Source organism: Peromyscus leucopus, chromosome 12, assembly GCF_004664715.2.
Source record: "Peromyscus leucopus breed LL Stock chromosome 12, UCI_PerLeu_2.1, whole genome shotgun sequence".
In the NCBI taxonomy this organism is placed as follows: Eukaryota; Metazoa; Chordata; class Mammalia; order Rodentia; family Cricetidae; genus Peromyscus; species Peromyscus leucopus.
The window spans coordinates 74,620,972-74,647,077 of NC_051073.1; the positions used below are offsets into that span (position 1 = coordinate 74,620,972).

The window sequence follows — 26,106 nt, forward strand, 5'->3', positions numbered from 1 at the left end:
ATTTGTGGAGGCACACAAAGGTTTCCCAGTAAGACCCGAGTTTGCTTTATCCATCAGGACTGCATTAGAGGATGGTTTGACCACATGTATGGTTACCAGGTGATTGAAAGGGGTCTGCACTTGGCTGTTCTGGGGGGAAATGTTTCGCTCCACCCCTTGGCATTCCTATAAAGGGCCCTTTAGAAGAGACAGAAGGGGCCAATGGATAATGATTCAGGCCTTCCTGAGGCAATCCTGTGTATTTAGTACTGAATCCTCTAAGACTTTTAGATGTCAACAAACCCTTAGCAGAGTTTCAGCTCAGGATAATTTCAAGTGCCATGCAAACTTTTGATCTATAGTACTCCTAGATCCAGCAAGAGTCAGTCTCATGCTGTAACACAGCACAGCTGTGGCTCTGTTGGCAGAGACTGAAATGAGAGACCCAGAGAAATATACTGGTAAGAAACCAGTCACCAAATGGAGGGAAAGTAGAAGTAGAACAGAGACACTACATGGTGATCAAGAACACAGGATCTGGCAGAGCATGTCCTGAACCATGGATGCCCAGAGGACATATGAGTTTCCATGGATTCTCCAGCCAGCCTGAAAAAGAAGCAGAGGTGATGACACTTGTGCTGGATGATAAGCCAAGATTTGAGACAAGGGATAATAACTTCACTCCAGTACATTAAATCTCTTATTCACTGACTACAGTTCATTAAGCATCCATCTTCATCAAGGGACCTGTACCCTGTTGTAAGATTGGAACCAATACACATTGGTCCTCTCAACTCCTCCTCCATTGCTCTACATGCTAGCCCATAGCCCCTGCCTGAACTTTTACCCTCCCCTAAGGAGCTCCAGGCTAATGTTACACTGGGTATTTGATCAATTATTTCTACACAGGTACTGCTACAATGGCCTGGAAAGCAGTTGCCACCTCTGCCAACCAAAGCAACAAGTACATGTTCACCATCTACATGACCCTAATGCTCCAATATGAGACATTTCATAGTACATGCAGCTGCCAGATCATGTGCAAACAGAGTACTATAGAAAGGATGATGTCATTAAGAGTATTCTGGGACCCACATCCCTCACAAGGACCCTTTTAGTTACTTCTATGACTTCTATCGGTAATGAATTATTGTCTGGGGGTTCATGTTGAAATAAACAATTTCCTCCTCAAGTTAGTTTTGGTTATGGTATTTTATCAGAGCACAATAGAAGCAAACTAATACAATTTGAAATGGTTAACATTGTTTGTGATCTGAGCATCCTATCACCAGATTGGGTTCCGTGATCACTTTACATGTTCCTTGCCAGGCAGGAGATACAGGAGCAGAATGCCTCCTTCTGAGATATTCCAGAGCCCTTCTTCACAACCTCTGTGAGTTGCTTCTAAGGACTTTACTCAGCTCCTTCTTTTCCAGTCAATTTCTTATTCCACAAAATGTATGAAAAAAGCTTAAAAGGTAATTTTTGTAAAAGACCTGGAACATGCAAAACTGTGGCTAAGAAGCCAAATGTCAGAGAATTAGACCAAGTCCCATGGGTTATAGGACCCACTATCAGGAAAAGGAAGCAGATAGGATGTATAAGAATTCTCCTGTTTCCTGGTAAGACCAGGCACACAACCAACAGCAAATCACGGCCGGAGAATTTTTCATCAGGAGAAGAAACGAGGAGATGGCTCTGAATGAGACATAACCAGTGCATTGGTGAGTGAAGGACATTGCTGTGGATTAGGGTTCCTGGTTCCCCATAGGGCACCTGCTTAGAATCAAGAATACCGGAGTGTAAAGATAACCAGATCCAATGTACAAAATCTTTAGTGTGGTAAATAAAAGGTAAACTCTAACTAGATTCTGTAATAGGAGAGAATCTGACCAGGTAGACTGAGGCAGTAATAAGCAACACCCTTCACCCTCTGCAGAAATTTCAGAGGATACTGGTTAGGGTTTTTACAAACTTTTTAGACTAAAAATAATCATGCCAAAGCAGAGACAGATACAGAAGAACTGGTGGACACAAATGGGTACAGCAGAACTGGTGGATACAGAGGTGGATACAGCAGAACTGGTGGATACAGATGTGGATACTGCAGAACAGGGGACACAGAGGTGGTTACAGCACAATTGTATCCACTGTGTCCATACTGGAGAAGTTCTGGAGAGCTGAGAGGACAGAGGCCACAGGAGACACTTGGCAAGATGTTGCAAGGAAAATAAATTGGTGTGGTGATATATTGTGTTTCAAATAAAGCTTGCCTGAAGATCATAGGACAGAGTTAGCCACAGAGGTCAGGCAGTGGTGTCACAACCTTTAATCATAACACTTGGGAGGCAGAGACAGAGATCCATCTGGATTTGTTTGAGTTCGAGGCCACACTGGGCTACAGGAGATTAATTAGTCTAAAAAAGAGATAGATCCAGGTAGTGATGGCATGCACTTTTAATTATAGCACACACCTTTAATGCCAGCACTAGGAAAGTTGAAACAGAAAGCTATATGGAGCAGCAGAGAAAGTATAAGGCAGGAGGAGACAGGAATTCACTCTCTAGCAGAGGCTCTGTCAGGCTGAGGTAAGAGGTAGTAGCTGTGGTTTGCTCTGCTTCTATGATTCAGCTTTCACCCTGATATCTGGCTCCAGGTTTTTAATTAAGACAAATTAGGATTTATGCAAGAAATGGGGAAGTTGGCAACAAGTATATGTATGACATTAAGGCCATGGAGGTACTAGAAGAGGTGATAAACAAGTGCTATAGCTCTTAACCCCAAGAACAAGAGAAATAGTTTGAGGAAACAAACACCTCCTCTACATCTTGGATTCTCAACAAATAATGCCTGAACCGAGATTCCTCGTCACACACTGTGGGAGGGCTCCAGGTCTTCGATCTCCTTCCTCTCCTCTAACCCAAAGGTCACCCAAAGTTACCCCATAAGTCATCCTAAACCCACGCTGTTCTTAAAATCTCCAGGCCAAGAAAACCAGGCCCATGTGTCAGATCTAGAACTTTCCCCACAGTATTGATAGTGGCCTGGAAGGATATGGAAACTATCTAGCCCTCCGTTCTTAGCACAGAATACATGCATAAGAGCTACCTTACCTTAACAAGATTCATAGACCTCTCACAGTAGATACAACTTACAGTAGATAATTCATGAAGAGAACCCTGGGGAGGAGAGCCAGTCTGATGAGAAACAGTTCTAGATTCCCTGTCCTGCCTGGTAGACTTTACAAAAAAACATCACTTGGAGGTGCTTTCTCTACAAGTTTTGCCCTCACAGACTTTCTTCCTGAATATAAAATATTTTTTAAAGTTTTTCTCTTTTATGAAACATAGATTCATTTCTTATACAATGTAATCTGAATAGAGTTTCCCTTCCCTCTACTCATCCTGGTTCCTCCCACCTCCTTTTCCATCCAGATCCTCTTCCTTTCTGTTTCTCATTAGTAAAGAACAGGCTTCTAAGAGATAACAACAAAATAAAATATGAGAAACCAAGCATTATATTTACATGGGACAATCCAAGCCAACAGAAAGATTAAAGAGCCCCAAGAGAAGACATGGGAATCAGAGAACCTCTTGTTTACACATTCAGGAGTCAAATGAAAGTACTAAACTAAAAGCTATAGTTATATATGTAGAGTACCTAGTGCAGACCCGTGTAGGACCTGTGATTGCTGCTTCAGCCTCTGTGAGCCCATATGAGTTTTTCTCAGTTGTTTCAGATGGCCATGTTCTCCTGGTGTCCTCAGTCCCTTCCATCTCCCCCATTCCTCTGTCTCTTCATCAACAAGGGTCTCTGAGTTCTAAAAGGGAGAGATTTGATGGAGACATCTCATTTAGAGCTGTGTATTACAAGCTCTGTACTCTTTCTTTCTGCATCATGACTGGCCATGGGTCTCTGTATTTGTTCCCATCTTCTGCAGGAGGATGCTTCTCTGATGATGGCTGAATAAGGCACCAATCTATGAGGATAGCAGAATGTGATTAGGAATCATTTTACTAATCCTTTTTTAGATCAGAAGTATTTTGTATTACCCTAGGTCCCTGGGCTACCTAGTCTCTGGTCCTTGGTCAGCCAAGCTGTGTCAGGTATGGGTTCCATATCATGGAGTGGGCCTTAAGTCAAAACAGACATTGATTAGTTACTGCTACAAGATTTACACCACCATTGCCCTAGCATATTTTTCAGAAATAACAGACTGGATCAAATGTTTTACAGTTGGGTTCTTGTTTAAGTTTCTCTTTTGGTAGCCTGCAGAGTACTTTTCCATGTCAAAGACACTGGAACATGGGGGCAAATGTTCTATGTCTGCACCAAATCAGCCTCTCCATGTTCAATGAGTTGTGTGGATGTTGTCTTCAGCATTGGGTCCTTGTTGTCAGTTTGTGGGGAGCAACCTATAGTCTTGGCAGTTGCTGATAGTTATAAATTTCACTGCCTCTATTCTTCTTGCAAGGCAATGGATTCTGGGATCAACCAACTAGTTTTTCTTTTGCTGGAGATAACTGAGACATACACAGGATGTCTGTTGTGAAAGTTAGGCACTGAAGGATGTGAAGTAATTCAATCCCCCAAAAGATGTGACTTTGTGTGTTTTTGTTTGCTTTGTTTTTGGGGTTTATTTTCAAGCAAGTTTTCTCAGTGTAACAGTCCTGCCTATCCTGGAACTCACTTTGTAAACCAGGCTGGCCTCGAACTCATTGAGATCCTCCTGCCTCTGCCTCCCAAGTGCTGGGTTAAGAGTGTGTACCACCACCGTCCAGCTTTGTTTTTTGTTTATTTGTTTCCTCTATTGAGAATTCTCTGTTTAGATGTGTACCCCATTTTTAATTGAGTTATTTATTTTTAATTATACCAAGTTTAAGTTTTTTTTTTTTTATAAATTTTTGAAAATCTAAATAAACTATCTATGGTCATACAGAGATGAAAATCTATTCCTTTATCTTTTATTATGTTTAATTTTTTAAGCATCTGTGGGTCTCAGTGTGAGAATTGGTGGGAGGAGGGAGGACAGGGGAATCTGTGGTTGACAAATAGAATGAATAGAAAATCTCTTAATAAAAAAACAGAATTGGCATCCAGTATAATTGACAGTGCCATCTGACTTATTCCATATGGTGTCATTCCACAACTGGAAGACTTAACCCAGAAAACCCTTTTCTCTATTTTTCCTTTGAGCTCCCAAGTTCCACTGTGCAAGCTCATACAAAACGTCTCTCCTACATGTCTCAATTTCAGTACCCTCAATAGACAAGACTACACATTGTGGTGATATGTTTTTATTATCTGCTCATGTCTGAGGGGGAACTGTTCAGAGGTGTAGTACAGATCTCCTGTGAGATTTTACCTCCCCATATTCCATCAATACAGCTCAAAAGGGAATTGCATGAACTGCCTGTGTTTGTGGGGATCTGACCCAGAGAAAGAAGCTATCCTTGCAGCAAGACCTGGGCCTCCTCCTCTGCCAGGAGTGGCACAGAGAACAGAAGGAGGAATTGGAAGTAAATAGCCCAGAAAACAGGAGGCCGACCTCAGAGACCTGGAGAGAGGCTTGTGATTTATCACCCCTTGGAAGTATAGACTTCCATGTGTGTGAACAATACTTCACCTTTTCCTGAATTAGGTTTGCAAGTATTTTGTTGAGAATTTTTGAATTGATGTTCACCAAAGTAATTGGTCTATAGTTTTGTTGTTTTTGTATATTTATCCAGTTTGGAATCAAAATAATACTGGTTTCATAGAGTGAATTTGTTACTGTTCTATTTTGTGTACCAAGTTACAAAAAGAATTGGTATGGGATCTTCTTGAAAGTTTGCTAGATTTTAGCAGTAAATCCATCTGGTCCTGCGCTTTTCTTTGAAGGGGGGGGGGTTGATTACAGACTTGGTCTCATTACTTGTAATGAATTGATTTAAGTTATTCATATTTTCTGAGTTTAACAAACTGTGATATCAACATTGGACATCCAGAATAGTGAAATTTGACTCAGATCTTTCATCTCATACCAAAATTACTTAAAAATGTATCAAAAACCTTAATTCAAAGCCTGAGATGCTAAAGTTTCAAAAAAAAAACCATAGAGAATACCCTTGCAAGATATTGTAGTAGGTTCTCTGAGCCTGGCCCCGGGCAGGGTGTCCGAGCTCACAGCCGGGCGGGCTCAGCTTCGCCCCCTCGCTTGTAGTCCCGGTCGCCGACTTCGGGGCGACATGGCCGGGGCCCGTCGCGCCAGGCCGGGCGTGAGAGCGCCTCTCGCAGCCCGCGCCTTCCCGTGGCCCCTGGGCCGGCGATCCCCGGTGCCGGCGTGAGCAGCCCCCCCATCGGCGCCCGCGGGCCCAGCGCTCACGGCCGCATGGCCTCCGCGGAGCCCTCGCCGCCCGCGTCGCCGCCCGCCTCTCCCGAGCCGGAGCTGGCGCAGCTGGGGCGGAAGGTGGAGAAGTTGGAGCGCGAGCTGCGGTGCTGCAAGCGGCACGTGCGGGAGGTGGAGAAGCTGCTGCGGAGCGGCTGTACCAGAGCGCCGAGAGCAATAACCAGGAACTCCGCACGCAGGTAGAAGAACTCAGTAAAATACTGCATTGTGGGAGAAATGAAGATAATACAAAGTCTGATGTAGAAGTACAGACAGAGGACCATGCTCCGTGGTCCATTTCAGATTATTATTATCAGACATATTATAATGATGATAGTCTTCCCCATAAAGAGACAGAACTGTCTGCACAGCAGAGCCAGTGTGTTCAAGCTCCTACTAAAGATGAGTCACAAGTAGACAGTGATCGTTATGCTGGTACTGATGTAGCAGAATGTGTTAAACATGCACAAGAAGACCACTTCACCTCTGACTCACAGGAGAGTGCATCGGCATTAGCAGCTGAGGGCACGGCCTTGGAAGGGGCCTCGCTAGCTGAAAGCTTGAGAGCGGCCGCCGAAGCTGCTGTGTCGCAGACCGGCTTCACTTACGACGAGAACACAGGGTTGTATTTTGATCACAGCACTGGCTTCTATTATGATTCCGAAAACCAACTATACTATGATCCTTCCACTGGGATTTATTACTACTGTGATGTGGAAAGTGGTCGATACCAATTTCATTCTCGAGTAGATTTACAGCCTTACCAGACCTCTAGCACAAAACCAAGCAAAGATAAAAAATTGAAGAAGAGAAGAAAGGAGCCAGGTTTTTGTACAGCAAATGATGAAAAGGATTTGAGTTCAGAAGACCAGAAAGTCTGCAGCATTGAATATATAAACTGCAGTGAGGAAGACAGTTGTGCCAATCTGAAAAAGAAAGCCGGAGTAGACACTCCCCACAGAAGCAGTCCCTTAAGACCCCCTGTTACAGTTAGCAGAAACACTGGCGAGCCTCCTGGTGATGACAATTCAGCCTCATCTAAGGATGAGAAAGTTAGAGAGAGTGAGAGCGAGCCAGAAGAAGGTGAAATTACAGACTCTCAGAGCGAGAATAGTTATGATGAAGATAGTCCCAGTGAGAACGAGGAGTCCTCGGGAGAATCAGAGGATGAAGATGAGGAAAAGATTTGGCCCCCCTGTATTCGGGTGATTGTTATTAGATCTCCAGTGTTACAGACGGGCTCACTGTTCATCATCACAGCTGTCAACCCAGCCACCATTGGGAGAGAAAAGGATATGGAGCATACTCTCCGAATCCCTGAAGTTGGTGTCAGTAAGTTTCACGCAGAAATTTATTTTGACCATGACCTGCAAAGCTACGTCCTTGTGGATCAGGGCAGCCAGAACGGTACCGTTGTCAACGGGAAGCAGATTCTTCAGCCCAAAACTAAAAGTGACCCTTACGTCCTTGAACACAGTGATGAGGTGAGGATCGGGGAGACTGTGTTGTCTTTTCACATCCACCCTGGCAGCGAGACCTGTGATGGCTGTGAACCAGGGCAGGTCAGAGCTCACCTGCGCCTCGACAAGAAAGACGAGCCTTTCGTTGCTCCAGCGTTAAGTAAGGAGGAGAAAGAGTTGGAAAGGAGGAAAGCACTAAAGAAAATACGGGTGAAGTACGGTCTGCAGAATACAGAATATGAAGATGAAAAAGCGTTGAAGAATCCAAAATATAAAGACAGAGCTGGAAAACGCAGAGAGCAGGTTGGAAGCAAAGGGACTTTCCAGAGAGATGATGCCCCTGCATCTGTCCACTCTGAAATTACAGATAGCAACAAAGGCCGGAAGATGCTGAAGAAGATGGGCTGGAAAAAGGGAGAGGGCCTGGGAAAGGATGGTGGAGGAATGAGGACGCCGATCCAGCTTCAGCTCCGACGGACACATGCAGGCTTGGGGACAGGGAAAACATCCTCTATCGATGATCTTCACTTTCTCCAGAATAAGAGCAAGAAAAACTGGGATAAAGCGAGAGAAAGGTTTGCAGAAAACTTCTCAGAAACTAAACCTCTGAAAGATGCAGCTGGGGCCATGCCGTGGGTGAAGGGGTCTGCAGAATGAAGGTCGGTCACAGGAAAAACTGGAGCTTTGAAAAGAGAAGACTTTGGAAACTGTCGTTGTAGAAACTTGGGTCCTCAAAAAGTCAGTAACAGGAGGGAACTCTTCAGATGGTCCTCTTGATCCACACACGTGTGAGGACGTGTGCTTTACAGCTTGTAGAGAGCATTTTAACGCGGGCAGGAGCGGAATGAACTCATGCAGGAAGTGGACTGAAGTTCACGGAGCACAGGCAGAGCTTGTCAGACCTTTGCTGTTTAATACTGTCATGTACCACACCTGTAGAGGGCAATAGCCATGCGAGCAGAATTCAGACAACCACTAATGACTTGAGTGGACGCTCGTCCTGTCTCTGTGTGTCACTGTTAGAAGATGCGCAGACAGGAAATAGACGTTTATAAAACAATTCTATGTGGATACTTGTTTACATCTTTTAGAACCTAGGTTTTTTTTTTTTTTTTTTTTTTTAAGTTGAGAAACCCTGAGTAGTGGAGCATAATTTTATCCTTAAAATAACTGCAGTAAATTGAACAACTGATGAGCAGGTGACATGCTATAGAAAATTAGTCTCAAACTGTTTTCTTCTGTGAAAAATGTTGATTTGTACTATATATTCAGCATTTGCCTTTGGGTTTTTCCTAGCTGATGAAATATTTGATATAGACAACTGGGTGCGTATTGGCATATTCAATGTGCTAGCATTTTTAGTTTTGATAAATACCATTGCGGGCAATGGGGTTGTGCCAGAGAAACCTGACAACCAGTGCAGATGGGTTACTTAGCCAAGGCTTCAAACACAAACATTTGCTGGAAGCGTCTTCAAATGCAATAAGAAAAACATTTTAAAAGACTTGATTTCTTGAATAAATGATTTAAACATAAAAAAAAAGATATTGTAGTAGGCAAGAACTTCCTGAACAGAATATCAACAGCACAAGAATTAAACTCAGGTATGAATAGAAGAGACTATATGAAAATAAAAGTTTTCTACTAGCAAAGGAAGTTATTATCAGAACAAACAATACACAGAATGGGAGAAAATCTTCACCACTTATTCTTCAGACAAAGGAATAATATCCATAATTTACAAAGAATTTCAGAATTATATGTTCAGAAAATAAATCTTCCATTCAACAAATGAACTAAAGTATTTAATGATTTTTAAAGAGAGAAGTGCGGCTGATCAATAACTATTTTCTTAAAGTGTTTGATACCCGTGGCCATTGGGAAAAAGCAAATTAAACTACTTTGAGACAGCATGTCACTGAATCTGATGGAAGAAAGGGAGGGTTAAAGTGATGTAATTCTATTTCAATTAAAATATATTATAAAAATGAATCTTAAAAAATAAAAATAGAACTGATATATTATCCAGTTATTTCACTCCTGAGTATACCTACCATAGAAATATTTGCACCCTTGTGTTTATTGATGATTTATTGATTACAGTAATAAAATGAAACCAAAATAGTTGTCTACTAACAGAAAAATGGATAATGAAAACCTGGCACATATATAAAATAGAATACAATTTGTCTCTGAAGAAGAATGATATCAGAAAATTTCCAGCTAAATTTATGCACTTAAAATGTATAATTTTCTAAGTAAGTGAGGCATACAATCTTTAAAAAAAACCCACATTCTCTCTTATATGTGAATCCCAGCCTATAGTATATTCTTTATATTTATATTATTAACATTTATATATTATATATGTAAACAAATGTATATGTGGGCATATTATAACATCAGGAAAGGGTAGATACCAGGCAGTGAGGAAGGACTGAATGCATGTAATGGACATGAGTCAAGAAAAGATATAAAGTTACTTGTTTTCCTGGTTTTAGCTCTGTAATGTGTTTTTAGTTTTTTGGTGATAAGTGCATGAAATGCATTTGTTGCTCAATGACTTCAGACTGGCTATATGAACTATATGAAAGTTCATTGAGATGTATAGTCTTTAGGATATCTAACCTCATTGCATGCTCTTTAATTTGTAATTTCTTATAAAGTTTTAAATAAAAATGCTATTGATTTGTTTAAATAAAATGCTTTAGAAACTAAAAACAGTCTTATACACAGGATTATGAACCATGTCTATAATGAAATCATCATAATTACTTTATGACTAAACATAGCAAATGTTGCTGTGACAATTTTCACTTGCTTTTGTGTTTGTTCAAACCTGGAAAATGCATCACACCAATTGCCTCTTAATCTCTTTTACAAAACAAAACCTTGTTGGAGGAAATAAACATATGAAAAGATTTTTACTTTATTGTGTAAGTGTAGGAATAATTTTTCTCCTTTAAACATTCAAAAGCTAAAAACAAACAGACAAACACCACCTATGTAGATACCAGTATGGTGTTAAACCTAATCACACTCTCATTATTTGGGTTTGGACCCTGGGTGCTGCATGTGCTGCTTTATCTCTGAGTTTCATCTTTAACCCTGTGCTTTACTTTTATTTTTAGACAGTGTTTTGTTACATTGGTTAAGTTGGCCTTGAACTCCTACCTTTTCAGCTTTAGCTTCCAGTGTATCTGGAAGTAGAGGCATGTGCTGCCATGCTCCGCTGGGACTCTTTCTTGAGAATACCACACTCACATCTTGGGTATATGCTTCTGTCTTTTTCCTAGTAAATCTTAACTTTTATTTTATACTGTCTAGTCCTTAATTGTTTTTCTGCTTGGTGAATCAAGATCCCAGTTACTTCTGAGTAGAAGTCTCTGAAAAGAATTTCCCAGTGCACAAGAACAGAAATACCAAGCTGTATCTAACAGTTGCTGGTGCTAACTGTTGTCCAGGTGCTTGATGTATCACTAAAACTGCAGCCTCTATCTATTCTTACAGCAGGGTGGGTTCCCATGTCCCTGCAGAAACCGCTGTGATGACCCACAATCAAATCTCCTATATTGTTCCTAAATTAGATGTATATAAAATGTTTCTAAATCTGTTCAGTCACCATGCCTGAGATTCTATGATCCCCAAACTAGTTTTAAGCAATATTGTAAGGAGTGGAATTTACCTTTAAGTGATGTCTTTATTTTTAAGGGAGCTGATAAGCTCTATTGAGTCTGGTTCACCTTTAAAACAATGTACTTTTCTTTCCCAGACATCCTTCCCCTGGTACAGTCCCTAGATTTAACTGGGTTGGCCTTACTAAGTCAGAAAAATACAACTGTCCCTTTTCTTCTCTTCTTCCTTTTCCTTTTAGAGCCTTACTGTGCTTTAACACCCTCAACTAATACTTTGGACTTGTTGCTCTTTTTATTCCCTGCCTCAATGTGGCTGATCTTTGTGCCAGCTTGTCTCCTCCATTCTCCTTCAGGCAGCTTTAAGATGTACAGATGATTGCCCTGATGTTTTCCTTTTAAACTCTAGTAGGCTGTCCACAAGCTTCTGTTGTGCCTGCTCTTCAATCCTTTAAGCAATAAGACTAAGAACCCTGAGAGGGGATGGCAATCTCCCAATGTCATATGGCTCTGCTGGGACTATGCTCTAGACTTCTCTGGATTTTAGTATGTGTTTCTTGCTTGATATTGTTTGCATTGCTTGTAGTTCCATCTTATGTAGGTGATTTTCCCTCATTACTCCTGAACAATATTTGATAACCATTCCTTTCTTTATAGTCTTGTATTAGGTTAGAACCTTCTTATTTAGATAAAAGGGGGAAATGTAGTGGGTAGCAATTCCAGCTTTGATCTGGAAGTTCCAACCCCCATTGAGGCTTCAGTAACTGTTATGACTACAAGGCAGGGCCAAGAGAGGACCCTGAAGACCCGAGATCTGGTTGCACCACCTCTCTTGGTTACTGGACCCTGGACACTGGAGGTAGACTGAACAGAGTTCTCCAGAGAACACTGCTGGACTGTACCATGCCTTCCCTAGACCCTGCAACCTTCCTATCCCTTCTTCATTTGTAACTTATGTCACTAAATAAACCTCCCTTTTAACTACGTGGAGTGGCCTTAATAATTTCACCAATAGTGTTGTATTTGATCCACAGAGCCCTTCCTCTAGTTCTTCCCAGCCTGGCCACTCAGGGATTTTATGAGCTTCATGTATCTTGGTGATGTCATTGTTGGCCTTAGTTCTGTGCCCAGACCCCAGAATAGGATCCTTAAGGAAGGGTCAAGGCCTGCAAGAACAGAGGATTCTGCTTCTAAAGTCAGTCAACCATTGTCTCAACATTCTGATTACCTAAGGCCTGGGAAAGCTTACCAAGGGCAGGAAGTGGCTTAGTGCAGGGCCATGGACCCATTTTCCATCTGGAACTGCAACCTGGGCCCTGCCCTAACACAACCAACAGAGTTGAAAGCACCTGGTGCTAGGCCTTGAGCTGGGTGGGGTTTCCCAGATAATTTTGGCCTCTGAGATTCTTAGTTTCATCAGGCCAGCTTCACTGGATCAGGCCTACAGGGACCCCAGAAGGGGCAGAGAGGTTGGTCCATTTCCATCTGAGGTTGCAGAAGCACAAGAATTGTATGAGAAGTACCCCCAATTTACTTTCTGCCAGATGTGCCCACCCATGGGTCTGCAGAAATTTGGCTCTCAACCTGACTATGGACATCATCCAATGTCCCCAGCTTATGCTCACACGTGTTTCATCCAGGTCACATTTTGGAGAGATGTTATGTTGCTGAAGCTTGCACCACAGCACAAACTATGACCAGTCATTCACCAAAAGCTGAGTTGGGAGAGATAGCAGCAGAGTCTAGCAAAGCCCAGAGATCTCTTCTTTCTATAAAAGACTCCAGTTGACACACATTGTTGGCTGCTACTTGCTCAATCTTCATTGGCCCTTTACCCTAATTAACTTCCCCTCTGTGTACCTCAGTTCCCTGTTTGTACTAAGATATGGTTATCAATCTTTCCATGACAGTGTGGGTTGGGAGATTAATAGAGAAGATGACTAGAGTGTTCTTGACCAATGGAGATCCTCATTAATCTACAACTAATACTATCTTCTCCTGAGATCTTACATAGGCCTGCATTTTTTTTTGCTGTGTTCATAGATTGGTAATTTCCATTCACTGGAGTTGCACATTCCCATTTGAGCAATAAGCAGTTGAATGTCAAGCCATAAATATAAGCTATCTGGGAAACCATAGATTTCCTATGTGATGGAATTGGCCAAGAAACTAGATTCTGGACTTGGTAAAGCAGCAATGCCTGAAGTGTAGCATATGGTAAGAAAGCAGTATGAGCTCAGGGTGGGGATGGGGAGGGAAGGATGGACCCAGCTGCTTTACTGAGCCCACTGTGACTGTAGCTGGCCACCCTTGAGAATCCACAAGCCAAAATTAGTCCTGTTTTGGCTGAAACAAGAACTCAGTCACAGAAAAAGAGAAATAAGAAATGAAACCAAGCCCATGACCAGCAAGGCATGGCAAACAGGGTCAGATGTGTCATTGGAGGGACAGGGGCCAGTATTGGGAGTATAGATGAGTAGTTGTGTATATCAAATTAGGGGCAGCAGAGTCCTCCCTCCTCACACCTCATCCTTAATTTCAGTCACATTCCTAGGGTCCAATGCTGACTCTGCTCAACCAAGCTCAATCCTGAATACTAGAATCCTGGAGAGCCATAGACCAAAGAGCTTCATAACCAGGCAGTAGATTATCTGAGAAGTGGGCAACTTGGGTAGAGCTGTGTAATCACAACCCAAGGCTCTGTTCCTGAGCAAGCACAGAAAGTCTCACTTCTTCAGAATCTGAGGTTCAGAGGCACACGATCCAGTCTTTCAGGCATCCTGACTTCTCCCCTTACGTCTCCAAGGTTGTAACCACCCTCCCTGTGACCCAGAATTCTTGCTTTTGGCAATTGATCATGGAGCTATCACAGGGCCAGAACATGGAAATACATGGACAGAGTACATTTTTATGAGGGAACTGGTAGAGATGCCAGTTGTACATGTGGTTCTAATGTCTTTGGAGAAGGGCCCTGACAGGTGCCAATAGAAGGGAATAGTGTCCCACAAGCTCAAGACAAGATCTTACTCTTGTTCAAAGACATGATTTCTTGCAGAGACTAATCTGAATGGACCCACACCAACACACTCTCAAAGTGTTTCCAGTAGGATTTTGTCTCTTTATGCTTTCCATGTTCTCCAGACCAGCTGAAGTTACTAGCTTGTAACTGGGCCTGACAGTTTCAGCAATTCCTACATAGAATTTTAAACTCCTTCAAACCCATTGAGACAACAACTGCTGGCAAAGATGTAGAGAAAAAGGTTCACTTATTTACTGCTGGTGAGAGTGTACATGGATGTACACAATGAAAATTAGCATGTGCATTCCTCAAAAAGTTAGAACTAGATCTAACATATAATCCACCTATCACATTCTTGAGCATATAACCAAAGGACTCTGTATCATACTACAGAGATACCTGCTTCTCAGTGTTTAATGCTGCTCTATTCACAATAACCAGGAAATGGAAATGGCCGAGATATCCATCAGCTGGTGATGATGAAAATGTGCTACATTTAGGCATGGCATATTACTCAGTTGTTAAGAAAATGAAATTGTGGGATTCATTCGGATTGAGCTGAGTGAGGTAGATCCAGAAAGACCGTCATCACATGTTCTCTCTCATATGCAAAATGCATCTTCTCTCATATATGTATCATTTAGCGCACCAACAGAATGCAAGAAATTAGTAAGGGGCCTTTGTTGGGGGTCTGTCAAGGGAGGGGAATAGAACACAATTGTATAAAGAGTTAAAGTGGAATAATGAATAATGGAATGGGAAGATTTAAATCAGGATTGAGGATGGAGAGGCAAGGAAGAGGAATGAATAAGGGGAGAGATAAATAACACTAAATATCACACACACATATACACAACATACACACACCCAGGGGGAGAGAGAAAAGAGAGAGGAGAGAGAGAGAGAGAGAGAGAGAGAGAGAGAGAGAGAGAGAGAAAGAATTAAATGAAATTACAATATAACTGGATGCCAATGCCCATACTAGACACCACAGTCAAAAATGTCTAGTTCTTCTGGAGGTTTTGGCCAGTGAGGTCTTATATACCCTGAAACACTACAGACTATCCCAGACCTTGATGGTAAAACCCTATTGATGAAGATACTACATACTTGAATCTTACAAGATGGAGAACTCAAGCTGGTGCTCACCTGGAAGCTTCATCTCTTACTGGACAGCTTTCATTGGGCTATAATATATAATGCCACCAGAGGATCAACATCATCATCAGTCTTATCTGGCTGTGAATCCATGAGCTACAATAGTGACTCCCTGGAAAGGTATGTCCACTGGTGCAATAGTGGAACAAATGTCACATAACTTTCTGTTTGGATCTAGACTTAACATGATGTAACTCATTCCTAGCACCTTTATCCAAACAAGAACCTGTGGCTAGGCAGGTCACTGTCCCTACTGGAGAAGTTACTATTGCTACTCTGCTAGGTGTGTCTAGTATTAAATCAACTCCTAAGTGATGTATCGTTATATCCACAGGTTAGTGCATGTCTCAACCTTCATCAGAGAGGCTTCTGTTTTTGTAGTAGATGACAATTAACAGAGACAACTGGTCCAGATGTAGAGAAAACTAGAGTTCAGAGTTAAAAATGATGTCTGTTTCATATGCCCCTATCCAAGGATCAAGGATCATTGCAGAAGGTATAGAGATATTATTAGAGCCAGAGGTGATGGTAGACTACAAGGAAAACGTTTGTTTTCTTGTTTGTTTTTTCTGGACTGAACAGAGCAGTTGTACATATGAACTCACAGTGGTTGTAACAGCATGAAGAAGTGCAAGCTCAAGGGAGAAAAAATCTCAACGTGTTGGTATTAGATGGTCACAAATCCTGCCCCTAGCTGAGCAGCTACTGGTAATTGATAACTGCTGGGGGAGAGTTTTCTTTTTTTTTTTTTTTTTTGGTTTTTCGAGACAGGGTTTCTCTGTGTATCTTTGCACCTCCCCTAGAACTCACTTGGTAGCCCAGGCTGGCCTCAAACTCACAGAGATCCACCTGGCTCTGCTTCCCGAGTGCTGGGATTAAAGTCGTGCGCCACCACCGCCCGGCTGAGAGTTTTCTTTAAGGTGTAAGTCCTGGTAGGTCAATCATGCTCTAGTGGATGGCCATACACCCAAGGGTATATAGACAGCACTAATGGGATTTGGTGGATTAAAAATAAAAATAAAATTTAGGAGGTTAGGAATGAGGATTTCTCTGGGAGGAGATGGGGGATAAGTGTGAGTATGATCAAAGAAACATAGGAAATACTCAAAGGATCAATAAAAATATTAATAAAGGAAAGATGCCACAATTTACAGTGAACTAAATTAAGATTTCACTTAGGAAACTGATAACCAAAGCCCACATGTGGTCATTAAACTGGAGCATAGCAATGTAGAAGCATTTTGTGTCCTGAGAAACTCCCCATTCAGGAAGAGGAGCCTACCTTGGACTGGCAGGCTTTCCTTAGCTTTACCTAGAAAAGGTTTACCTGGGGTGAACAGTCCCTGTCAGAGGATGCTGTTTGCATGGATCAGAAAGGTAATGGGAAATCTTCAACCTTTATTCTGGACTAGTCTCTCAATCTTGTAATCAAAAGGGTTTTGATAGTAAATAGATGCTGAGAGAAAGAGGGAGTACCTAGTGGCAAAAACATGTTGATGCATTCTCCCAAGGGAACTCAAGTGTGCTAGCTCAAGAACTGACGCTAACAGCAAACCAACAATAAACGGGCTGAAATAAAAGGAAGTCAAGATTGTTACATGGGTGTGAGACATCCTGATGGCTGAGGAATGGCCAGCCCTAGGAGAGATTTCTTCTTCTGTCACTAGGGTCTTCCTCGAAAGAGGTGTTGGTCGCCTCCAATGCCCCCAGATTCCAGGCCCAGGTGAAGGAAGCCAGGCACAGATGAGACTCAAGAACACAGGTGTCAGAACAGTACAAGGGGATCATCTTGATTGTTTTCTCACTTCCTCTAAGAGCAGGGACCACTGGTCTTGGTTTTAGTTTCTGGATAATAAACTGCCCACTGTTCAGCACATGAGAAACACAGGAGCACAAACAAGAGAAAAAATTCATGCAGAGGAGCCATGAATTATATTTCTATATGTTCCTTTGGTTGTAGCTATGAGCAGTAACAAGCTTCAAATGAGCAAATGAAATGCATTTGCAAGATGTAGAACACAGTGACACTGGCAGTGGTGGTAGCACAGCACAGTGGATGTATTAAATGTCACTGAGCTGTTCACATAAGGATGGTGATATGATGGGATGTAGATTTTCCCTCCATTAATCACTGAGGCTAAGTATACACAGGCCTTTGGGATCCCCTGAATTAATCATCTCTTTTGTCCTCTACTTACTTTTACTTTTCATTCTGCTTTCCTCTAAGAGAACTGCTTTCTCTGCCTAGCCAGATTCTGAATTTCATGGAAAACTAGATAGGGCTGATTATATTTATCATCATTTGGGTCTTCCTGTAAACTGTGTCTTTGGCATCCATTCACATGGTTATATCGCTCACTTTCAATTCCAATTACTAGAAGTGTCAACATCCAGTTCTCCACTCTGGTCTTCACCAGGATGTGGGTAGCTGTTCTCTGGAGCAGTGCACCCAAGACACCAGCCTGAGGCTTAGTGCAAGAGTTTCTCTGGAGTCCTGTCCTTGTATAACACTTTAAAAAATAGAAATTACTTATATGTTTCCAATTATAAAAAGCAGTGAAAGATTCTTTTGAACAACAACCAAAAAAAAAAAGCAGGGAAAACAGTGAAGAAAAAACATCTGTACACAGACTTGTAGCCTATTTTGTATGTCTGAGTGTATCTAGACTTAACCTTGGCTTTCAAACAGACCTAGGAGGTGTCTATATGGTATGTGAAGCTCAGAGCTGCATTAGGCCCTGAGTACATGGTGTTGGCTATATTACCCAGCCCTAGAGCCGTGCAAGATGATGACACAGACCAAGCACAAACACATGTTGCTCTAACAGGCAGTGTGGTGCATTCTAGAAGAGAGTGGCAACTCCTGCCTTTGCTGGATGGTCAAGATGAGCTTGCCTTCCTCCCCAACGGAGTGGAGAGACACTGTGCAGAGAGTATGCCAGGGGAAGAGAACTCCCTGTAAGAAAGTACACTGTATTCAAAGAAGTGATGCTGAAAAGTATACATAAGAAAGTACAGGAATAGCAAGAGCCTCCAAGAGAGGGTAGAAACAGAAGAGACTTGAGCCTTGCTGGTAGTGCTGTGTAATTTGTGTTCTGCTTCCAGTTTTCAAAGTTACCTGATCATGTGGGACACACTGGGTTCCTGAATTTCTAGGATTAGGACATCCTACCTGGTGAGATGGAGTGAGCCAAGTGGCTCCTGTGTGAACAGAGGGCATGATCTAGGCCACCTGGTGTGTGGTTATTTGAGCTGATTAGGTTCTGCTTCCTTTACAATGTACTTAGTAAAGCATTCCAGTTCCCATACACACACTGGCCTTGGGAGACTATTAGACCTGGATCTCTTGGAACCTGGTTCATGTGGACTCTTAGCTATGTTCTCTCTCAGAGCAGAGGGTCCAATTCAGCAGGGCCATAGCCCATCCCTGTGGCCGCATTGCCTAGAGACTGGATAAACAGATGTTGTTTTATTTTTTGAACAGCCTCTTCCATACTCAATGAGAACCCAGGTAAAGTCCCCAGGTGTCACTCTGAGGTTCTTGAACTCCTCTGTCAACTCTCCACCCCGGCTCTGCTTCTTCCTGTGTAAGTGTGGGTTCACTGTGTTGTCATTAGGAGGTTCCTCTGTTTATAGGTACCACTCCTTTGGGTCTTCATGGAGTGGGCCTCTCTGCTAAGGAACCAGAGTGAAGGCATAGAGTTCCCTTGCGGCTAGGTTAAAAAGAAGACTCACCTAACCCAGTGCTCCCTGCTCTGTAGCCTCTCCACTTTCCATGATCTTTAGTTGCCCAGGTGATGGGAAGAAAGGATGGCATTTAATTAGAACCACCTGAGTGTCTCATAGTTAGAATCATTAAAAAGACTTCTAACTCCTAGGAGTCAAAGTATAGGAATTTAGTATCACTGAAGGAGTTCTGAGACCTGCCCTGGAGTGTGGTTCACCATACCAAGGGTCACTCCATACCCAGAAACTGATTCTCCATCTTCAAGCAGGTGTCAATTGTAAATAGCTTCCTGGTTAGAGTTGGGACTTTGTGTTTCTCCCCACGTCCCCTCCTCCATGTTGGAATTTTATCTGGCTTGAACTTGTGCAGGTCTCTTCTGTGTTGTCACAGTCATTGTGGGCTCACACAAATCATTCCTGTTGTGCCTGGAAGACAGTTTCCTTAGGATCTTTCCACCTCCTCCTATAGATCCCTAAGGTGAGGAGTTTGATAAAGACATGTCATTTAGGGTTGAGTGCTCAGAAGCCTCTCACCATCTGCACATTGTCCAGTTGTGCATCTCTGTTTTAATTTCCATCTACTGCAAGAAGTTTCTCTGATGAGGTGTGAATGATGTACTGCTCAAATGTCATTAGAAGTCATTCTATTTTCATATTTATTCATCCAAATAATAATAGTAGGTTTGCCCATAGGGCCCATAACCTGTCTAGTCTCAGGTGCTTTGCCAGATTAACAGTGTCAATTGTTCAGATTTTTGAGTTCTTTGTATATGTTCTAGAGACTAAACTTTTTTCAAATGTACAGTTGGCAAAGATACATTACCCATTCACCTCAAATGATAGTGTCATTTACAGTACAGCAACATTTGAGTTTTATGAGACCTCTTTTATTAATTATTGGTCTTAATGCCTTTATAATAAGAATCCTATTCAAAAAGTCCTTTACTATGCCAATGAATCTGAGTATATTCCCTACTTTCTCTCTATTAGACTTAGAGTACCAGATCTCATGTTGAGGTCCCTGATCCATTGATCCATTTGCAGTTGAGTTTTATATGAGAGACAAAGATCTAGTTTAATTATTCTATAAGTAGTTATCCAGTTTGACCAAAACCATTTCTTGAATATGCTGTTTTTTCGCCTATGTGTATTTGTTGGCCTCTGTGACAAAATTCAGATGACTATGTTTGTGTGGGCTTATATGTGTGTTTTCAATTCTATTCTATTTATCAGTGTGACTTTTTCTCTGCCAGTGCCATACAGTTTTTGTTGCTGTAGCTCTGTAACATAACTTTAAATCTGAAATGGCTATACCTCCAAAAGTTTCTTCTTTTTTTATCCAGGATAATCTGGGCTATTGTGGGTGTTTTGTGTTTTCATGTGAAACTTAAGATTACTTTTCAAATTCTGTGAAAGGATTTTATCAGAAACTTGATGGAGACTTCATTGGATCTCTAGATTTGTTTTTCATATAGTGACCATTTTTACAATATTAATGCTATCAATCCATGAGCATGGAAAATCTTTCCTTGTCTTTCTGATCGCTTCTTTAACTTTATTTTCCAATGTCTGTTTGTTCCACTTAGTGACTGTATGCCATGAATGTTGATGGCAGCAAAGGCCAGAAGAGGTATCAGACCTCTTGGGTTTTGAAATATAAGCAGTTCTGAGCAGCCAAAAGTGGGTAGTGAGTGTTGGGAGTCCAACTCAGGTCCTCAGAAGAGCATCAAGTGTTCCTAACTGTTAAGTTGTTTCTTTAGCTCCTTTATCTTTTTTTAAACTTAGAATGAAACAAATTTCAATATAAAATTTTTACTAGTTGAAATATTTTCCCAAAAATACCTGTCTTTTAAAATATTTCTCTCTCTCTCTCTCTCTCTCTCTCTCTCTCTCTCTCTCTCTCTCTCTCTCTCTCTCTTTCTCTCTCTCTCTCAATATATATTGGTTTTTTGATATAGGGTTTCTCTGTGTAACGTAACAAATCTGGCTGCTCTGGATCTTTATTTATAGACCAAGCTGTCCTGGAACGCACAGAAATTGCCTGCCTCTGCCTCCCTCCTGAGTGCTGAGATTAAAGGAATGTGCCATCATGCCCTGCTTCTGTATATTATTAGTAATAACATGAAACATAGTGATATAAACAAAAATGAACTAATTTATGAAAAGAGAGAATATACACAGAAATCCCCTCAATGTTAGCTCTGTAATTGCAGTTATAGACAACAAAGTTGTTTGCTCCCCCGAAGAACTAGAAGTCACAGTTAACAGCTGCTTTGTCATCTAGTGATAACCATTACTGGTTTGATTTGCCAGAACCTTCCCCTATGGAAGTGTTGCAGGAATGGAAGCCGTCCATTGTAATAGAGTTCTGAAGTAAATAAGACAACAGACAAGATCAAAATAGACAGAGATCTTAAACCAGAGGACATACAGGCCACAACCTAGGAAAACAGAAAAATGCCTTTCACCAGAGACCAGATTAGTTGGTTTTTATTTTATCTTATATTTTTACAAAACATGGCAACCAAAAACAAAAGCAAAACAAAAACAAAAACAAAAAAACAGAAAATACAGCAATTCAGTCAAGGTGAAGGCAAGAGCAAGTTCAGGGGTCAGGAAAGGGGACATTCCCAAGTGAAATGACTTGGCAGTCATGTGGTTGGGTGTTTGCCAGTCTTGAAATTACAGAGGTTTTGCTCTTAAGTAGCCTGTAGGTACTGCAAGGCAAAGTAATGACACCCCAGACAGTTCCAAGACTGTAGTCACCAAGAATGTAAACAAAGGTCCATACTGCCCATCACACAGTAAAAGCAGGAGTTGAATCATTCCAAGGCTCACAGAACAGTGGGGAAGACGGGATAGAAAGATTATGAGAGCCAAAGATGCTGAATGGTTACCAGGAAATGATGTTTTCTGGAGATAGTAAGCCGGGTGCATATACAGCAGTGTACACAGGCCTGTGTAAACTCAAACCAGACAAAATCTCAGCATGAAGAAGGGAGGTGGACATCAAGTCTCAACCTTGGCCAAGAAGCTATTCTCAACTGATACCTGCTGGGGAAGAGAGATTTTCTTAGAGTATAGCTTCTGGGAATTCAACTACAGGCCAATGGAAGGCTACACATCCAAGGGTATGTAGGCTGTGCCAACTATCCTTGACAGGTTACAAAAAAAAGGTACAAAGCAGGGTGAGTAAATAAGGAAGTTGGATCTGAGAGGCTTTAGAATAGGAATGAGAATGATCAAAATCAATGGTAAGAAATTCTTAAGGAAGTAATAAAAATGAGATGAAAAATGAAGGAAACTAAATGGTTGAAAAATGAGTAGCTGGCCAATATAAAACAAAGTCTGCAGTGTTGTTGTTGTTTGTTTGTTGTTTCTGTTTTGTTTTGGCATTTCTTTATTTGTTTTTGTTGTTGATTTGTTTTGTTTTTATTTTTATTTTTTGTGGGAGAGAAAAAGAACATAAAGCTGAGTAGGTAGGAAGGTCGGAAGGCTCTGGGAAGAGTTGGAAGAGGGGAAAATCATGATCAAAATGTACTGTATGAAAATTAAATAAATAACATATAAAAATATTTGAAGTTGTATACATTATTTTAAAAAGTTTCACAAGTTAAAACAACAAAAGGAGAACAGACATGGCTATAACCATATCAACCTTAATGATGCTATTAATATTCTTTTTTTTCTTTAATTTTCTTTATCAAGAAATTTTCTACTCACTCCACATACTAGCCACAGATCCCTCCTCCTCCCTCCTCCCACCCCCAGTCCTCTTTCCCAAGCCACCCCACATCCCAACATCCCCCAAATCGAGGTCTCCCGTGGGGAGTCAGCAGCGCCCAGCACACTGAGCCAAGGAAGGTCCAAGCCCCTTCCCACTGCACCAAGCAAGGCTGTGCAAGGTATCACACCACAGGCACCAGGTTCCAAAAGCCTGCCCATAGACCAGGGAAAGATCCCAATTCCCCCGCCTGGGTGCCCCACAAACAGTTCGAGCCAAAGAACTGGCTTTCGTATCCAGAGGGCCTAGTCCAGTCCCATGGGGGCTCCACAGGAGCCAGTCCACAGTTCATGGGCTTCCACTAGTGTGGCCAGTCATCTCTGCATATCCTCCCATCATGTTCTCAACATCCTTTGCCTGCAGTATTTCTCCTCTCTCTCGTCAATTGGATTTCTGGATCTCAGCCTGGTTCCTGGCGTGGATCTCTGTATTTGCCCCCATTAGTCACTAGACAAAGAATCTATGATGACAGCTAGGTGTGATGGTATTGTGTTCCCCAAAATATTGTGTACCTTAATAAACTTATCTGGGGTCAGAGACAGAACAGCCACTAGTTAGGCAGTGATAGCACACACCTTTAATCCTAGCATTCCAGAGGCAGAAACACATCTGGGATCTCTGTGAGTTCAAGGCCACATTGGAAACAGCCAGGCATGGTGACTCATGCCTTTAATCCCAGGAAGCAAGTCTTTAATCCTAGGGAGTGATGGTAGAAAGCAGAAAGGTATATACGTCATGAGGACCAGAAACTAGAAGCATTTGGCTGGTTAAGCATTTGGCTGGTTAAGCATTTTGGCCTGGTTAAGCATTTTGGCTGGTTAAGCTTTCAGGCTTTGAAGCAACACAATTCAGCTGGGATTCATTCTGGATGAGGACTCAGAAGCTTCCAACCTGAGGAAACAGGACCAGCTGAGGAATTGGCAAGGTGAGATAGCTGTGGCTTGTTCTGTCTCTCTGATCTTCCAGTGTTCACCCCAATATCTGGCTCAGGTTTGATTTTATTAGTAAGAACCTTTAAGATTCCTGCTACAGCTAGGTTATTTGCTAGGCTGGTCACTAGAGTAGACCAGTCCAGGCACCCTCTGGACCACTGCCAGCAGACCAAGGTGGGGTCAACTTTATGGATTCCTGAGAGACTCCCCAGCACCCTGCCTCTTTCTATCCCGATGATGTCCTCATCTATCATGGTATCTTCCTCCCTGCCCTCCTACTCGGTCCCTGTTCTAGCTCAAACAGTCCATTTCCCTATGTTCTCATAATCCATTCCCTGCTCTCTGCCATGCCCCACACCCATTCCACTCATGTAGATCTCATCCACTTCTCTTTCACAGGGTCATCCATGTGTCCCTTCTGGGGTCTTTTCCTGTTAGCTAGCTTCTCTGGAGTTGTCAGTTGCAGTCTGACCATCCCTTCCATCCCATTTCGTATCCACTTATGAGTGAATACATACTATGTTTGTCCCTCTGAGTCTGAGTTACCTCACTCAAGATGGTATTTTCTAGATCCATCCACTTGTCTGCAAATTTCATTGTTTTTTACTGCTGAGTAGTACTCCATTGTGTATATGTGCCACATTTTCTTTATCCATTCTTCAGTTGAGGGGCATCTAGGTTGTTTCCAGGTTCTGGCTATTACAAATAATGCTGATATGAACATAGTTGAGTATGTGTCCTTGTGGTAAGATTAAGCATTCCTAGGGTATATACTCAAGAGTGGTAGAGCTGGGTCCTGAGGAAAACTTATTCCTAATTTTCTAAGAAACTGCCATACTGATTTCCAGAGTGGTTGTATAAGTTTGCATTCCCACCAACAGTAGAGGAGTGTTCCCCTTGCTCCACATCCTCTCCAACATAAACTGTCTTCAGGGTTTTTTATCTTAGCCATTCAGACAGGTGTAAGGTGATATCTCAGAGTTGTTTTGATTTTCATTTCCCTCATGACTAAGGATGTTGAGCAATTCCTTACATGCCTTTCAGCCATTTGAGATTCTTCTGTTGAGAATTCTCTGTTAGGCTCTGTAGCCCATTTTTAAATTGGATTGTTTTGTATTTTAAGTCCAGCTTTCTGAGTTCTTTATATATTTTGGAGATCAGCGCTATGTCAGATGTGGGGTTGGTGAAGATCTTTTCCCATTCTGTAGGCTGTCATTTGCTCTTATTGACTATGTCCTTTGCTCTACAAAAGCTTCTCAGTTTCAGGAGGTCCCATTTATTAATTATTTCTCTCAGTGTCTGTGCTACTGGTGTTATATTTAGGAGTGGGCTCCTGTGCCAATTCATTCCAGATTACTTCCTACTTTATCTTATATCAAGTTCAGTGTAACTGGATTTATGTTGAGGTCTTTGATCCACTTGGACTTGCGTTTTGTGCATGGCGACAGATATGGATCTATTTGCAATCTTCTGCATGTTGACATCCAGTTATGCCAGCACCATTTGTTGAAGATGCTTTTTTTCCCCATGGTACAGTTTTGGCATTTTTGTTGAAAATCGTATGTTCATAGGTTTGTGGATTAATGTCAGGGTCTTCAATTCAATTCCATTGGTACACATGTTGGTTTTTATGCCCGTACCAAGCTGTTTTATTACTTAATAGAGGTTGCTTTATTATACAGGATTCTTTTAGCTATCCTAGGTTTTTTGTTTATCCATATAAACGTTAAGTATTGTTCTTTCCAAGTCTGTGAAGAATTGTGTTGGGATTTCGGTGGGGATTGCATTGAATCTGTATATTGCTTCCGGTAAGATTGCCATTTTTACTATGTTAATCCTGCCTATCCATGAGCATGGGAGATCTTTCCATTTTCTGGTATCTTCTTCAATTTTTTTCTTCAGAGACTTAAAGTTCTTATCGTACAGGTCTTTCACTTGCTTAGTTAGAGTTACCCCAAGATATTTTATATTATTTGTGGCTATTGTAAAGGGTGAAGTTTCTCTGATTTCTTTCTCAGCCCCTTTTTCATTTGAATATAGAAGGGCTAC

The 26,106-nt window shown here is 41.7% G+C and overlaps 1 protein-coding gene and 1 pseudogene across 10 annotated transcripts in view; one reads left to right on the plus strand and one right to left on the minus strand.

Moving 5' to 3' along the window:
* Positions 1–26,106, minus strand: part of LOC114687105 (immunoglobulin lambda-1 light chain-like) — an 826,243-nt gene that overhangs the window by 199,159 nt on the left and 600,978 nt on the right. The window lies entirely within an intron of this gene.
* LOC114688872 lies at positions 6,119–8,552 on the plus strand (annotated as a pseudogene).